At 47.9% G+C, this 16,910-nt stretch overlaps 1 protein-coding gene across 8 annotated transcripts in view; it reads left to right on the top strand.

Moving 5' to 3' along the window:
- The window catches only part of LOC119465963 (axotactin-like), a 213,231-nt gene that overhangs the window by 68,284 nt on the left and 128,037 nt on the right, over positions 1-16,910 (top strand). For 6 of the 8 annotated variants that reach the window (XM_049656832.1, XM_037726445.2, XM_049656834.1 and 3 more), the window contains exon 2: positions 9,431-9,517. The exons of 1 other annotated variant lie outside the window; for it this stretch is intronic. The gene's annotated coding sequence lies outside the window, so the exon portion shown is untranslated. Of the gene's footprint in view, positions 1-9,430; positions 9,518-16,652; positions 16,865-16,910 lie in introns of those variants that run through there. One more of the 8 variants, XM_049656829.1, reaches the window with a different exon arrangement.

Below are 16,910 nucleotides of genomic sequence, written 5' to 3'. Positions count from 1 at the left end.
CGCTCCAGTGCCCTTTCACAGCAATAACCTGTGCGCAATACAAGTGCACATCCTTGTTTTTGATGTTTTCCTTCAGCTTTTCATCAAACAAAACGTTGATAATCAGCGTTGGTGTCGCGTGGTTCTCTCCTATTAGTCCTTTCGTGCTGAAAAGTTAAAGGTGAACGCCTACCAACTTGCTATGTTCACCTTGCTTCTAAGCTTACCTTATCATTCGATAATAGTCGGCTTCGTCATAGGTGCTTTCATCGAAGTCTGTGGAGAAGGGAGGCGAACTGTCGTTATCATTCTCCGGATCTTGCTGGCCCCAGGAGTTTCTAAATACGCGTACTCAAGACTTCGTTTCTTTTGACAAAAGCTGTGCATATGAAGGTACACATCACCTTCGCTGCGTACGTATGCATGTCAAACTGCACACGCGCGTATACGTATACGCATAATTGTGTGTACACTCCTATCTGCTCACATACATGCGTATGCCGCAAGTAACGTTTACTATTCATGGGCGAGAGGTATGAGCCATTTTCACACGTGTCTGAAAATTTAGTATACTGGTAACGTCTGCTCCCTTTTTCCCCCGTCCCTCTTCTCTAGTGTAGAGTAGCCGGCCTGAACAAGGTGTATATCGGTTTTGATTTCTTTTATAAACGCGCTGATTAAAATAAAAAAAACATTATTAAAAAAAGAAAGAAAACAAGTTTACGGGACAGCTGTTGTTCCCGTCTTATTTCGTGCATTGCTTTTAAATCACCGCGGTTTTGTTCTTTTTATTGTGATAGCAATTATATGGACACTCCAAGCGGATTTCTGCCATCGCCGTGAGGTTCCGTGTAAAGCCCAAGGGCGATAAAATCGTCGCCGCGCGCCGTATGTTGTATGTGCGAGGGAGGCACATACAGCGCGCCAGGGACGCGCGCTTTTATGGAGAGCGAACGCACGGCGGAGAGCAAACGCGACGTCTCCGTCGCGCGAAAGGCCGTGGGGGATGGAAGCGGGAGAGGGGGGGGGGGCGCGGTTGTGCCCCGGAACCAACTGCGCATTTAGTGGCCCGGCGCAAGGGGATCTGGAGGTCCAATCTCGCGCGCGAAAAGAAGGAAGTGGGCAGGCAGCGCGGGAGGGAGGGGATGTGGCTTCTACTCTGCCAACAACTGCCCACTTGTACTTTGCCCTGCTGCGAGTGGTCGCGCGCACCGTATCTTGAAAGCGATTTGCTCACAGCTCCTACCTTTTAATGCGCTGTGCTTTAGTCGCTCAGATTCTGTTGAAGCGATAGATCGCACGAACCTTCGCTCGCTGCTGCTGGCGCGCATGCTCACGCCAGCGTTTTGACAGCTGTTGTCTGCGGTCATCGAGTGTGATCTATTCTGGCTTGCTTGTGCGCACTGACATCATCTTTCTTAATTCAGTTATTGGCAAATGTGTCCAAGTTTATAGAGCACATAAAACTACTATCCTTACTACGTGTAGCTCTTACTAATTTGCTATCGCAATGGATGCTTCGCCTTTCGGGCGAAACTGCGATTTGTTTTCATTTCCTTTTAGACCAAAATAACCAACTAGCTCCATTGATTCCTCTGTAGGTCAGGTCGACCTCCCTGCACTTGGTCACGTGCACTTGGAACAAATACACGCTCCACCAGATTGTTTACTGTGGCGTACGTGGCGAACGGGCTGGCCCCGAGCAAGCCGTAAGTTTTGCACGGTGTGGCTTGAACGAATGGGCCTGTTTGCGACCATAGCAAAAACTCGTCGGCCTAATGCAACCGAAATGAACAGGGAAGTCACGGATAAGTTAGTGTAGCGAAGGCTCATTGGCAAACGCTTGCGCTGAGAGGCCACGTAAAGGTAAATGAGCAATAACGCGCTTGCCTACTTTATTGTACTTTATTGTACTTATTAGCTTTTTTACCAGGCATTGGGACTAGACACAGTTTTAGAGATGCCGCAACGTGCTGAGCTTGCATAGACCACTGGTGTCAATATATATAAGTTATTTGTTACTTTGGGGAAAAAATGTCGAGGGAAAAATATAACAGGGAGTTTTCACCACGGTTACTTTAATCAGGGGAATCGGTTGCTACGGCGGATACGGCGGATACGGCGAAGCTAGTTGTATTCCAGAAGGAAGCGTAGTTTTCAAGCAGAACCTACGCAATCCGCAAATAATGTCTAATTTTATGGTTTTATGCGTCTGAGGCTTATACCACGTGGTCGGAATATATCGTGAAACAAATGATTCAGTCAAGCCTTATAGTGCATCCCACCTGATTCAAAGCTTTCCGGTAGTATAGTTGTCGAAAATTGAAACTTGGGAAGCTATAAACTTCCATTTTCTTTTCCTTGCGCCTGAACCTCCAGTGTCATATAACGTCAGGGAAGCTTGGGGAAAAAGTCGTGGGAAGCCTAGTAAAATCAGGGAATTTGAAAGTTGCCAACGTACACCCTAATATACTCAATTTAGTCGCATCATCATCATTATAAACTTCGTCGTCACCTCTTTTCATCGTTCTGGTTGGCGCATCATAGCCTTAGGTGCTTTTGTGTCATTAAAACCCTACATAACTAACTACTAAGTAACTACTCCTTTTCTTCATTCTCCCCCTTCCCTAGAGTGAAGTAGCAGGTCGCAGAACGTGCAATAGCTGTGGCCGACCTCCCTTCTCTCTGCAATACCGCAAGGAAATCTCCCCCTCCCCCCTCTCTATCCCTCTCTCTTTCTGTCTCTCTCTCTTATCCTCGCTTCTTCCTGCTGAGTGTTCGGAGTGCATTTTGGACGAAATGTGCATCCGGACGTAAGCGAGCGCTCTGCGTAAGGTCGTACGGTATACAATGGAGAAAGATGCGACGCCACTCACGGGCCGCTCTCGTAGCAGCCGTGCATGTCCGGCGCGGTCAACAACACCTCGGGCGTTAGGGTGTCAAGGGCACGGCGATACGGAGGCTTGTCAGCCGACGCTGATATATCGGCCGTACCTCTCGGGAATGCCATAAGGTGTCCCCGCGCCCTTTAGGGCGTATCGGCACGGGCTGCATCTGCCGCGGCTCATTTATGGGGTGCCCAGCTAACTTTAGCCAAGCTGTACAACGGAAAAAAGTAAAAAAAAAAAAAAAACGCGGTGCAATATACAATTATAACACCTACTGTGTTCGGTCGTCACAGGTCTGACGACCGAACGCCATAAGCCTTAAAATTGTGTCTTGCACCGTGTTTTTTCAACCCCTTCATTTTTTTTTCGTTCTACAGCTTGTCTAAAGTTAGCTGGGACACCCTATATACGTAGGTGTGTGTGAAAACGCGACACCCTATAAAATCCGCGTCGGTACACCTTTTGCGCTCGTGTAGAGCGGTTTTAATAGGAGGCTTTGTAGCTGGGGGCCAACTACTGATTTGAGATGCACGTATAAACGCCGAAATAATTTCACGAGACAGTCGCGGGCCTGATTTCAAGGAAATTTGTTTGCACTTGAGAGAGAAAGTTATATCCAGGTGAACGCAGCAAGCCGAAGTTTGAGAAGAGGCCTCGATTTTTTTTTTTTTTTTTTTTTTTTTTTTTTTTTTTTTTTTTTACGCGAATTGCTGTACGTCGGCGAGTTTCCGAAAGAATAGACCGGAAGAATAGAAGCACGAAGTTTACAAATTCGCAACTCGGCATCGAAAAATAAACAGATATCGCAGTTCTGTGAGCTGAATCCGATAAAGTCATGTAAAGCGGACAAATCTGATATGTGAATTTGCAGCTTACGTGAATTTGTTCCACGCTTTGCGAATGTATTGACAAAGCCCCGGACACAAATTAGTGACACGATTCGGAGGTGTTTGCAATGTACAAATTTCACAGTCTTCAGATATATTATAAGGCTTAGTTTACGGAATTGTGATAGGGTCTTTAATTGCAGAGTTACACAATCGCAAAACTTGACAGTGACGGTGACAAGCACTCGATTTGGTCCGGAGAAACTGCGGCCCGGGGGAGCCGAAGGCTCCCTCAGGTCAAGTCGGCGGCTCCGCCCACGACGGCACCGGGAAGCGAAGTCACGTTGCGATGTTGGGGGCCTTCTGGACTGCCCATGGAGCTGGATGTGGTGTTTGTCGCTTCTGACAAATTCCTCCCACAGTTCCTTGGTGGCAAGTGTACAGTTTTCTATGGCTGGGCACATACATACAAAACCTGCTTCCTACAGTCACTAGATTATAGCCCTTTTTTTTATTTGAAGTGGAACAATTTTTGTGAAATTTGGTGAAGTAGTTGCCGTGAAAAACGATTACCATGTGTTTAGACAGGGGTCCCCGAGCTAAAGCTCAGCGTGTCCCCTTCAGTCGCTGTGCACACATTTGTGCCAGTGATTCGTTCGCGCGAGTTGTGTGCAGTGGTAAAAAAAAATGAAAGAAAGCAAGGACAGCGAGCCTCGCGTAAACTGAACGCAATTCGTGTTCAGTGCGGCTCCATTTCACTTGGGAGTTCGGAGCATTACAACGCACCACCACTCTCAAGGCATTGCACCATGTTTCACGGTCTCTTTCACGTATCGCGCTGCGTCAGCAATGGCGATTCAATAGCTTTTCCGTTCTCGTAACGACGGCAGCCAATAGTTAACACGTTTACGCGCTTCGAGCCAGTGATTAAATTTTTTTGTTGTACCTTTAGGAAAGGGGGAAATGACTGGGTATTTGGTTATTCTGTGATCGTGTGGACCGACTAGACAAATGCACAAAGGCATCCCCCTACCGCCCTGCCTCGCGCTGTGCGGCGCCTCGGATTAAAGTTACGTAACTCTGACAGAATATTGGCGGCTCATCACAATTCGTGATTTAAGGAGGTATAGTTGCCCCTTCCGCTTGAGCCTGCGCGTGTGCGTTGTTTTACTACGAGCACACATACGGGACTTACGCCTGAGTGCCATGGTCATATCAGTACAATGGTCTAGCCATGAACGTCCTTCGGCGTAGTGGCAACGCTATGCAGAAATTGTTCCAGTGCGAAGAAAATCTCGGAAACCTTTCCGAGTCACTAACGTACCGGTACGTCTCCGCGTTTCTGTTCCACCATGTCACTGACGTACGACGTGCCAATTCAGATGTGTGTTCTTTAATTGAACAAATAATTAGCCTTGTCGCCGCATACAGATTAAACAGGTCCCTTGATACACATGTATAGCGGAAAGGAGTTTTAAGAGACGTTACTTATTTGCAAAGAAAGAAAAAAAAGCTAGAGGAAATATAACTACGCTTTTAAAAAGTGAGTGTTCGCGTAGCCGCTGGAGAAAATGAAGTGTCCTAAACAAAATTGCGCGGTACCCGGCAAGTTGAGCGTCGACACGATTCCCAAAGCCTTCCGTGCTCAACATGACGCTCTATTTTTTTCCAGGACCGTGGGAAAGGTGTAAAATAAAACGGTTTGGCGACACTTAATAGTATGTAAGGATTAAAAGCTCCGAAGCGGGCAGTCTGAATGATTTATACTTGCTGTTTGTCGTCACCAGTTGGATTAGAGAGTTATAGAGGAAAATTGATGGGAAAGTTGAGGAGGAGGCGGAGGGGGTGGGGGTGGTTAAGGGAGCAGGGCGGCAGGAGGTGGTGGGTATTCGCTTCATCCGCGCGAGCTTTTCAGTGATCGCTGCCGATTATGCAAGCTCAGCTTTACCGCTACGTCATCAAGTGGGCGCAGTTTTGCCGCCTCTTCGCAGTTCTGTGCACGGTGGTGAAAGACGTAGCGTGTTCTCATGCGTGGCCTCCGAGGCTTGTAGCGCGCGCGTACGGATCTCTGAAGCCACGTTTCACATTCCGAGTTTCACGCTATCGGAACGCTAAAGGGAAGTCTGCCGCCGAAGGTCGTTCCGATACTAGATGAACCTTGGGTATAAAGTTAATGAATTCTGCTCTGATATGGCGTGGATTTCTATAGAGATTGTATTTAGAGAATGTATAGAGAATGCAGCCTGTTACATTTTTCTTTGTAGTTCATTTGTGTTGGATGCCGGTCTCTTGGGGTTTGTTTAGAGCGATTCGGTGCTCTACGTTCACGAATAAATCACTTGAGGTTGTAATTTGCTGAACATTTGCAAACTCGACACTTCGCAACATTACGCTAAACGATTGAGTGTTGCGCATTTTCGTGGAGATTCACGTTGTAATGGAAGGCAGGCGTGCAAACACGGACACCTGGAACTAATCATTCTGTGTATTCAGTTTAAAAAATTAATATATTATGGCGTTTTACGGTCCCAAACCACGATATGATTATGAGACACGCCGTAGTGGCGGATTCCGGATTAGTTTTGACCACCTGGGTTTCCCTAACGTGCGCGTAAATCTAAGTAGACGAGCGTGTTTTGCATTTCGCCTCTATCGAAATGTGGAAGCTGTGGAAAGGATCCAACCCGCTATCTCGAGCTGAGCAGCGCAATGCCGTAGCCATGAAGCTACCACGGCGGTTTCCTATATGCGGCTGAACTTTGGCTGAACTCAAATTAAAACTTCATTGGTTGAACTCTACACGATACCGCAGTCATTTTCGAACACGCACGCATATTCACTAACTGTGCTTGATCCGCGGTACTCACTTACGCTTTTTCGTAACATTCTGGGGCTTACACTCTGTACGACGCCGTACGCCGCTTTGCGGCGCTGTGCACGGTCGACTCAATCTAACTGAACTCACAGATGCACAGTCAAGGAGTTTTAGAAATGTGTGACTAAAATCTGGCCCTTTCCTTAAAATGAGCTAACTTTCAAATGGAGGATATCTTATTTAATTCACAAAGTGGACATTTTAATCAAGTTATCCTTTTACGCTTTACGATTTGAGTTTAATTTTGGTTCCGAGCAGTTGTCGCTGGCGATTGGCGGTTGTTGCACGAACAGTCCAACCAATTAATCGAAACGCGCACACCGGCGAAGATGGTGCTTTGAAATCGAGTGACTGGGCGCGTGCTATCGGTGCTCTCTTTCGACGTATTTTGTCGATGAGTCTTTGTCGGAAGTAGGTTGTGCGAGCGTACGAAGCAGCCGCAGGTGCGCCTCTGCAAGCGCTGCATCGAACTAGCCGAGTCGGTTGCCGTTTGGCGGGGCAACGATGCCAGCCTTGTAACCCTCCGTTTCACGCTTTGCGGGCAGCACGGCAGAAGTTACGCAAGTGGTGCGGTTGCAGAAGTCTTGCTTCGCACGCTTCGCCGTGCAGTTGCTAATTATCTGCGTCGCTTTCTGCTGAATATAACTGCACTTTATACTGTAGCTTACAAGTTGCAACTTGTGGATAGAACTTTACGTTAATTAACGCATTATTTGTGCATCTTTGTGCTAACAGTATATACGCCGCACTATGTTTTTGATCGCGAGCACAAGCGGAGCACTACGGCCGCTGGTCGCAGGAATGTGTCACTCCGCTATTTCGGCGGTAAATAGATTCAGTTGTGCGACGCCTCCCGTGTAATAATTACCGCGTATTTTGCGACTTTAAGCGCACGAGACTTTATGATACGTTGAATTATATATGGCGCATATGTATATAGCCTTCTGTCATATCTTGCGCACTACTTTTTTTGTTGCGAAGGTGCCGCAGGGAGAAAAGTCTATCTAACATTCGTAGCTTTGCCTACTTTGTATGAAACGAAGTTAAGGATTCTTCGTACAAGGACCTACGCTAGCGCTTGCGCGTGCGTATGTATGAAGGCTCCCTATAGCGAGCCTTGTTTTCTGCTGCACTCTTTTTTTCGGTGCATTCAGGGTTGTTGTGTTCCTTCCTCCCAGCTACCGAATATCCTTTCTGTGGGAACGCTGAGGGGGTGGATGAATAGAAAGCATGCTCGTGCGCGTGCGGGGTCGAACGTGGATAAAGGTGGTATACACGTTTGGGGATGCGAGGAATCAAGAGCGTGGGAAAAATTTTCCCCGCACAAGCAGGGGGCGTGGTCGTGACGTCATGTAGGGGTTGAACGCCGCTCAGCCGCTTTTTCGGGGCCGAGAGCCCCGCGTTTATTGGTTTCTTATCCGGCGTCTTTCGTCTATTCTTCGAACAATGTTGTGCGGTGCCCCCCCTCCTTAGACATGGGTTCCTACTCGACGGATCTGGTTTGCATCGCGTTCTTGACGGCAGCTGGCAACGCCAGATTATTGCGCGGTAAACCACAGACGTTTAAAAAGGTGGACGGGCGCAGCAAACTTTACTGCACACTTTGCTACGAAAGGAACGAACTCGCACGCATCGCAAACCCGTAGTCGCCTCTGTATTGCGTGCGGAAAATGTTGCAGCGAGGAACCTGACAGGGAGCATACATTGCTGTTCTTGTTGCTGCTGTTTATAAATAATGCTGGCAATTGAAGAATAGGCCTATGAAAAGCTAAGTATCTGGCAAGCATAAAAATTACTGTAGTGACGAAGAAATGCCGAAAAAAAAGAAAGAAAAAGGGGTCGTCATTTTCAGAGGCGGGAAGCTGGTGCGTCTTCATACACTTTAGCTCTTTTTATGCTGCGTGCGTCCGGTGTGTTACGTTTTTTCTTTTTTTTTTTTTGTTCCTTCGTGAAGGAAATTATACTTAAAATCTAAGCAGTGGTTGAGGAATAGAATTGACGAACTTTCATTGGGTCGACTCAAAGCAAATTAAACTGGTCTCATGGCACGCATATTGACTTCGTTTGGTGAGCTCCGTGTATTTGTATTCACTCTATCGGATGTTGTTGCGGCCGTGAACACCGAGCTAGCACTAATATTGTGAAACGCAGCGCGAATAGAAGCAAGTAAGAGAAAGAACAGATCAACAGGAGAAGTGAATATTGGGCTGAATTCAAAACTGAGGAATTTGACTGCGTAAAACAACGTATATTTGGCCACACAATCAAGTCACGCAAGCACTCAGAACTCTTACCGTGGTGATGACGATGACGACAACAACAATAACAACAATACCACAATTTGTCCACAACCATAACTGCAAAAACATACAAAAGTAACGGATACAAACCATAAAGTCACCACTTTAAGCGGGCTAAGGCTACTGCAACAGACGTAAAATTGAGTTGAAAATATACATTCGCACCTTTTCTCTTCAACCTATAGACAGATATGACGTCAGGTTATTTTTTAGATAGTCACACCAATGGAGGACTGAGGCAAGACAATTATGTCTTCCAGATATGTTACGGCTGCACTATCTCATTCATAAGCTGAAAACATGGTACCATACGTGCGAGCTTCGTAGGATTTAGTTTTGTTGTGTTTATACCGTTCTGTTGTTAGTGAGTTCATATTTTGTCGGATTCTTTAGCCTGTGTGTCACATCGTTATTCTTATTTTCTATTTTATAGGACTGCCTTGTTCTTGACTATAGAGTAGCATGCTATTTAGGTGCCAAATCCCCCCCCCCCCCCGCCCATTTTGTTGCAGTTAATAAACTACAACAACCAACTCAGTCGCACAATACGTACCGTTACAGGGATTTCCCCAGCAGCAGTAATCACCGTCTGGAGAGACAACCTTCGAGTCCCTGCGTTACGGGAATTCCCCCTGTCTATTCGTTGAGGTAAGCCTCTTTCGCTCTTCCCAAATTGAAGACCATAAAAACTAGCTTTGCCCAGTAGAAACTCTTTGTATGCAATTGGGAAGGGAGGGTGAAGCTTGCACTTCATCTTCCTTCCTTGCACGTCTCACCGTCGTTACCGCTCATCTTGGAACCAGCAGATTGTTTCCGCGCAAAACACAGTCTCGTACGGCCGTTTCCGCCAGAGGCGAGAACGTTCGGGTGCTTGGTGCCAGGAGCATCCTGGTACACAGTGTTGGCGGAATATCACATGATCATGAAGGCGTTACACTGCGTAGCGAAATGTGTCACTCGATTCCGTGCGGAGGATTTTCCCACAAATGTGTGCAGTGTTTAGTGTCTCCAGAAGGCCACCAGAGATGTCTTTGGCTGCGTTTCTTCTCGACCATGTACTTTCAGAGGTGCTGTGTCTAACTTGTACACCCTGAAAAAGGTGCTGCAGGCTTATAGATGATATACGATACCTGCAGGTGTGCTTCTCCGCACACCTATTTTGATCTAAATAATACGCCCTTGAATCGCAATTAAGCTGTGAATATATATGCTGGGGATATCATTCCTGCCGCCTATACGGCACTTCCCCGCAATGTCCAAGCTTTCAAAATACGGTTTAACAGTGCTACCGGCGGTAACGCAGCCATATTGGTTGTGACATGTTTGATATGTGGGGAAGCCCGCTTACAGAACTTTGCATGTCATCCGTTGCCGCTGGCCTCGACTGCCAGGCAAGACCCACCTTTTCCAACATCATCTAAGGAACACATGGACGATGCGGACGCTGTGTCATGTGTTCTTCTCTCAGCGCCCGTGTCGTTCACTTCTTCCTTAATCTCAGTCATGTTTCCGCGCTCCTTGCGATACTATCCCCTTTCAGAACTGCCCTTAGCGCTAATACACTTTAACAGCTACGCTTCCATAGAAATGAAAAACCACTGTCACAAAACTCTTGTCATGTGCTTTTCAAGGTAGTATGCATTAACAGCAGATCAGGAGGCTAGCGAACATCTTGAGCAAAAACCTGCATTACTTCGAGCAATGCTGAATGATCGAAATCTAGTTGCTAAAAAGAGCGCAGTGCCTTGCTCAACAAAAGGCAAAGGCAACCACCGAAGACGCAGGAACAAGTAGAGCCTGCGCAGTTCATTAACGCCGGATAAAGACTCCCTGGTTTACTCTGCCCCTCGGGGGGGGGGGGGGGGGGGTATCGTGCTATACCGATCCATGACGTCAGGCTACCTAGTCCGACTGCCATATAGAATCTAATGGGGATGCTCCCGAGTAAGCAGCGGTGACTTCGGCGTCAACGCTTTCGTCCCGTCAGGGCTTGGCAATGAAAATTTCGGGTCAGGTAACATGACGTCATGGATCGGAGTGAACAGGCCTTGTGATACCTTGGTGGTTAAAAAAAAATTATGGGGTTTTACGTGCCAAAACCAGTTCTGATTATGAGGCACGCCGTAGTGGGGGACTCCGGAAATTTGGACCACCTGGGGTTCTTTAACGTGCACCTAAATCTAAGTACACGGGTGTTTTCGCATTTCGCCCCCATCGAAATGCGGCCGCCGTGGCCGGGATTCGATCCCGCGACCTCGTGCTCAGCAGCCCAACACCATAGCCACTGAGCAACCACGGCGGGTACCTTGGTGGTGTTGGCTATACGCATGCGTACAGTAATACGTACAGTAAATACTCTATGACGCAAGTCCCAGAGTCTGCGCGTCGCGGGCAGTGGGCGTTTTTGCCCTTTGCTGATGTTCCTTGCTGATTCTGAATTACTATTAGAACTTGACGGGCGCGCCCGATTGCTTCCATCCTGTCGTGTCGTCGCGTGCGGCGGTGACCAAGAGGCCAAGCTACCGCCGATGAAAGATCACGCAGGTCACGCCCAGTTCCCGGAGCCACGCGAAAGAGGCCCCCGGCGTCTATTCGCAGCCGTCTATATGTAAGCCCCATGACGCCATCGCCCCCGTGGCTTCCGTCGGCACAGATAAAGAAGTTAGAACAGCGTATACTGCAAATCATGCGCGATAACAGCGCGCAAGCACTTATCAGCACAAATTCGCGCATAGTAAGAACTGCAAAGGATATAGTCGAACGTATGCCCTTCATTTCAGACCGAGTTGCAATGTTTACCACGATTCGCATCGGAGTATACGTCAGCGTTTGCACGTTTCCCCTACGTTTGGGCCTGCACTCACTAATGCACACTTCCTTCTCCATAGAGCTGCCACCCTGTTTTTGTACTCCTCGCGGAGTAGCTGTAATAAAAAAAAAGCAAAAGAAAGGAAATAAAAGCAAGGAGTCCTGTGCGCCATCGTTCGTGTAACACGCCTGTTTTCCAGAAAAGCAGAACTTCCGCACCGTTCACGGGTGCTCGCGGATTGCCGGCACTGGTACGCGGGACCGTATGGCCTAAATCGCACGCTTTTTTTTCCATGCACCTGTAATTTGAACTCATCGGAGAATTATTTTTTATTGCGAAATCAGTTATACGGACCCTCCAAGCGGATTTCCGCCGTCGGCGTCGTCGGCGTCGCCGTGAGGTTCGGTATAAAGTCCTAGGGCGATAAAATCGTCGCCGCGCGCCGTATGCTGTATGTGCGAGTGAAAGCGCGCGAGGGACGCGCGGTTTCACGGAGAGCGAACGCATGGCGGAGAGCAATCGCGACTTCTTCCGTCGCGCAAAAGGCCGTGGGGGGGGGGGGGGATGGGAGGGAGGGAGGGGAGGCGACGTTTAGCTGCGGCACCAAATGCATATCTTGCGACCGGGCGCGAGGGAAACTGCCGACTCAATATCTCACCCGAAAGGAGGAAATGGGAAGGCAGCGCGGGAGGGAGGGGGTGCGGCTTCTACTCTGCCAGGAACTGCATACTTGTACTTTGTGCGGCTGCAGGCTGTCGCGCGCATCGTATCTGGAAAGCGATCTCCACACGGCTCCTACTTTTGTATGTGCTGTGCTTTCGCCGCTTCGTTTCCGTTGAAGCGATAGACCGCACGAACCTTCGCTCGCTGCTGCTGACGCGCTCGCTCACGCCAGCGTTGTGACAGTGGTTGTGTGCGGTCATCAAGTGTGATCTACACATGTGCGCGCTGACACCACGCTTGTTAATTCAGTTAGTAAGCGAATGTGTCCAAGTTTATGCAGCCGATAAAACTACTATCCTTACTCTGTATAGCGCTCTACTAATTTGCTATCGCAATTGATGCTTCGCCTTTCGCGCAGAACTGCGACTTCTTTATTATTTTCTTCTCTTTCTTTTCTTTTTTTTTGTATCATACGTACAACCGATAGGCGGATGCGATATTGGGCTTAGTGGTATTGTATCTCGTGGTCGTAAACAGCGCGAGAATAAAGGGGTGAGAAACACACACAACACACCAGGAGTCCGTTGTGTGTGTGTGTGTGTGTGTGTGTGTGTGTGTGTGTGTGTGTGTGTGTGTGTGTGTGTGTGTGTGTGTGTGTGTGTGTGTGTGTGTGTGTGTGTGTGTGTGTGTGTGTGTGTGTGTGTGTGTGTGTGTGTGTGTGTGTGTGTGTGTGTGTGTGTGTGTGTGTGTGTGTGTGTGTGTGTGTGTGTGTGTGTGTGTGTGTGTGTGTGTGTGTGTGTGTGTGTGTGTGTGTTGCATGACCTTGTTTCTCAAACTGTTTGATATACAAAATACACGTGCTATTTTACTACTCGGGGTGCTTTAACGTGCACCTGAATCAAAGTTCACGAACGTTTTTGCATTTCGTCGCCATCGAAATGCCGCCGTCATGGCCGGGATTGAGCACGTGACCTCAGGCTTAGTATGGACAACGCCATAGCCACTAAGCTGCCCCAGCGGGCAATATTGTTTTTCTCCATTCAAATGTTGGCAGTCGTTTCTCATGAAGTACGCGTATAGGGCACCCTTCGCGCAAGATACGTTTGAGTAATTCTCCAAGGTGGCACAACTGTTGCTTCGCGTCGACTCGTGCATGTGATATTCGCGATAAACGAGCGCGTGAGATGGCTCGCATCGAGAACAAAATGTAAGGCTCTCACTACAGGTTGTCCGGAATGCCGCAGGAGTTTCCGGAACAGAACGCTCTCGTAGCACGCCTCGATTGAGAGACGAAAGTCGCCTACACTTTGCGTGACCAGATACTCATCGGGGGTTGAATTGACTCGGTAGTCGTTGCGCCACGGATTACACGCGCCTGGCCGACCTCTGTAGCGCTATCAGCTTCCGTAGCACGCACTAATTGACGAGAGAAGGAAATTGGGGGGAGGGTGTGTCGAGGCGTCCACGTAGCTGATCTGTCGAGGGTAATGGTTTCGCATAAGCTGCGGGAAGAGGCTATATATGTCGCGAATGCCAAACACCGTCGTCCTTGGGCGAGTTGCTCAATACGATCTCGATCTTTTTTCGAGTGGATACTTTGAATTGTATATGACTTGAAGCCAGCGAATTCTGAATGCAGGATTTGGCACTTGTAACTTCGAATTCTGTCGTATAATGGACGTACGCACTTGGGCATTTTGCGTGTTACGCGTGAGTGAAATTATCGCGGATTATGGCTGAACTCTTCGATTCCTGCAGGAGTGCCGCTTTTTTATTCGGTTGCCATTTGCGTAACGTTCACTTTCTTGTGTCTTCGGTGCGCCCTTAGCCTCCATAAGCAAAATGTTCCTTGGTGCTCGTTATTTTTCTCTTCTGCTCTTCGCTGTAGCCTCTAACGTTCGCCATTAGTCCTCGTCTTTTACTTGCCGTAACGTATTTCATTATCATGTTTAGGCAGCTACAGGTGCGCGGCGTGGCTAAGGCTTCACAAAAGGCATGATTGGCTACCTTTGTGTTCGTGCGACCACCCTTGCCCGCAGCTGCCGCTGCCGTATACAATCCAGTTGCATTTTACTACGTTATTGAACTTGCCGCGCAGTGGCTATGGCGTTTTGCTGCTCAATATGAGGTACTGAGTTCGATACTCGGCCGCGGCGGCCAGATTTTAATGAGGGCGAAATGCAAAAAACACTCGTGTACATAGATTTAGGCGCACGTTGTAAGGAACCCCAGGTAGTCATGATTGTTCCGGATTATCCCACTATGACGTCTTCGATCGCCTCCAGTGTTTCTTAAAGAGGTTCATCCCAATCAATCAATCAATCAATCAATAACATTGATAATCAGCATCCTACATAGAAAGCATCCTTAGCCATTGTCTAAGCTTTCAAATACAGTTTGCTCACCCACGGCCTGTATTACGTCCCGAAATATTACGAATAAGGTCATTTGCATGATATGATGTTCAATAAGTAATTATGAATTTGCCTCTCCCAAATAACTAGGCACTCCTTCTGAGGCGTACAACGGGGAGCAAAAGTATACGGATCACAGGCTCGCAAAAAAAGAAGAAGAAAACTGAAAAAAAAGGAAAGGAAAGTGCCGTCAATCAACGCATTACTAAAGCTTTCATGCTTCACTTATATTACAGATAGTGGGGGTCTCCCTATTCGTAGTGCGCTCGCCATGGTTGAAGGTGATAGATGCAAATTGGCTTCCCTTTGTCTTGCTGCCCGAATTTCTTCACGCCATTTGTGAATCGTGCGTGTCGTGCGCAGCGGCGCCATACCCGAGCAATTAACCGTCCAATTTCTGCAACAAATTACACACTCGTAGGCATTTTAACTTCTGATGATTACAGGTTTGAGTTTGATGGATTATGCCTACCATGTCCGAGTCAGCTCTCTCGAACACGGCCACCGCAGCTCAGATCGACAAGAGTGCCTCGAGCGGCCGGTCACGCGGCAGTTTTGCGTGCATTCGCGGGCTTCTTTCACGCTTTTGTGTAGCAAGTATTGAGCAACAGAAAGCTGTATCGGGAGTTTGTCATGTTGCTTTACAATTTTCTCCTGGACACTTTTCATCTAGTTATAGTATTTAGGAAGTTCATTAATTAATAAGACTACTTATGTAATTAGGCGGTATGCAAGAAAATAATCCGAGTATCTCCAAGCGACTGGAAACAATATTACTTTGGTTCTGTCCAACTACGTGGTATTTGCATACTTTTAAATCTTGGAACATGATAGTTGGGACAGACACCCTGTACACACGGAAACGCTGCTTTCAGTATCTAGCCGTGGTTCTTAAGGCGACACTAAATAAAATAACAACAATGATTCGAGCTGTGTTAGGTATGGCCCTTTCTTTTCCCAAAGTCAGCTCGGACCTAGTTAATTTTGTATCCGTAAAGCTAGTCGTGCTGCACTACATCCTAAGGTAGCCAGAAACTGAAATTAGCAAGTTAAAATACTTTTTACGGAGGCGCAATGGTCTAAACCCGAAAAATAATTTGCAAGCCGTTACGTTACACTGACGAACAGGCGCAGGGGCTCGGGTGCGAAATAAAAAAATGGAACATTGGTCAAATTTTTGCCTATAATAATCAACCTTTCATCGCGAAATTGATGAAAGGGGAGTTGTTCAGGAATACCTTGCAGGTCTAAATCGATTTAGCGTTTCTCTTTAGTGGCCCTTTAAACAAACAAACAAACAAACAAAAACTGAATTTTTCGCATTCGTAAACGCGCTGGTATAGGCAATAAGGACGGGCGTCAAAGGTTCTTATGTCTCTGAGTTGTCTTCCATTCTCGAGGCAGTAGCTTCAAAGCTCGACGTTTTACGCATCCTTCCCGTTCAAGCAGCGGAACTGCGTAAGACCGTTTGGCATTTACGCTGGAGATACAGATTGTTTACTTCGCTAAGCAGGATATTGGAATTCGAGGGCAATCGCATATACGGCGTGGACACCTTTTTTTTTTTTTTTCCCCGTCTCTTCGCAAGCACTACACACACACACACACACCTCCGTGAGTGGTCCTTTTATTGGCGAGACGGTTCTCGCAGCTCGTCTGGGGAGACGAGGCCTATATAAGAGAAAAGCGGAGCGAACGGCGACGAATATTGCGATAACTCGGGGAGAGCAGAGGTACTCGAGATCAGGCGCCCTGGTAGAGAGAGCAGCAGGCACCTGTGCTTGGGTTGCTTGTGCGCGCTCTTCTTGCCCGAGGAGATATAGATAACGCGGGAGGACCGTGAGGGTGATAAGGAGACGGTTACTACTATCCCAGCCGCCGGAAGGAGCACTCAATGGCTCGAGATTAAGACGTCTCGCTCGGCTCCGGCGGTGGGGGCTCGCTTGGCTACTTGCGGAGCTAGCACCCGGTTTCGTTTAGTCGTTCCTTGTAAATTGAGTGCGGTTATCAAAGGGATGCCGGAAATTTTGTAGCATTTGGGTGTTCTTCCCTTAGTTTTGGCGAGCACCGCGACGTCGGCAGCCTTCGGTTGAAAGCGTCGTAAGACAGGTGAGCGGTTGCACAACGTTGCTTTGCTTGAGGCGTTCGAGGGTGT

Source organism: Dermacentor silvarum, chromosome 10 (genome assembly GCF_013339745.2).
Source record: "Dermacentor silvarum isolate Dsil-2018 chromosome 10, BIME_Dsil_1.4, whole genome shotgun sequence".
Classification (NCBI taxonomy): Eukaryota; Metazoa; Arthropoda; class Arachnida; order Ixodida; family Ixodidae; genus Dermacentor; species Dermacentor silvarum.
The sequence above is the reverse complement of the archived record's forward strand: the minus strand, read 5'-3'. Positions and strand labels throughout refer to the sequence as shown.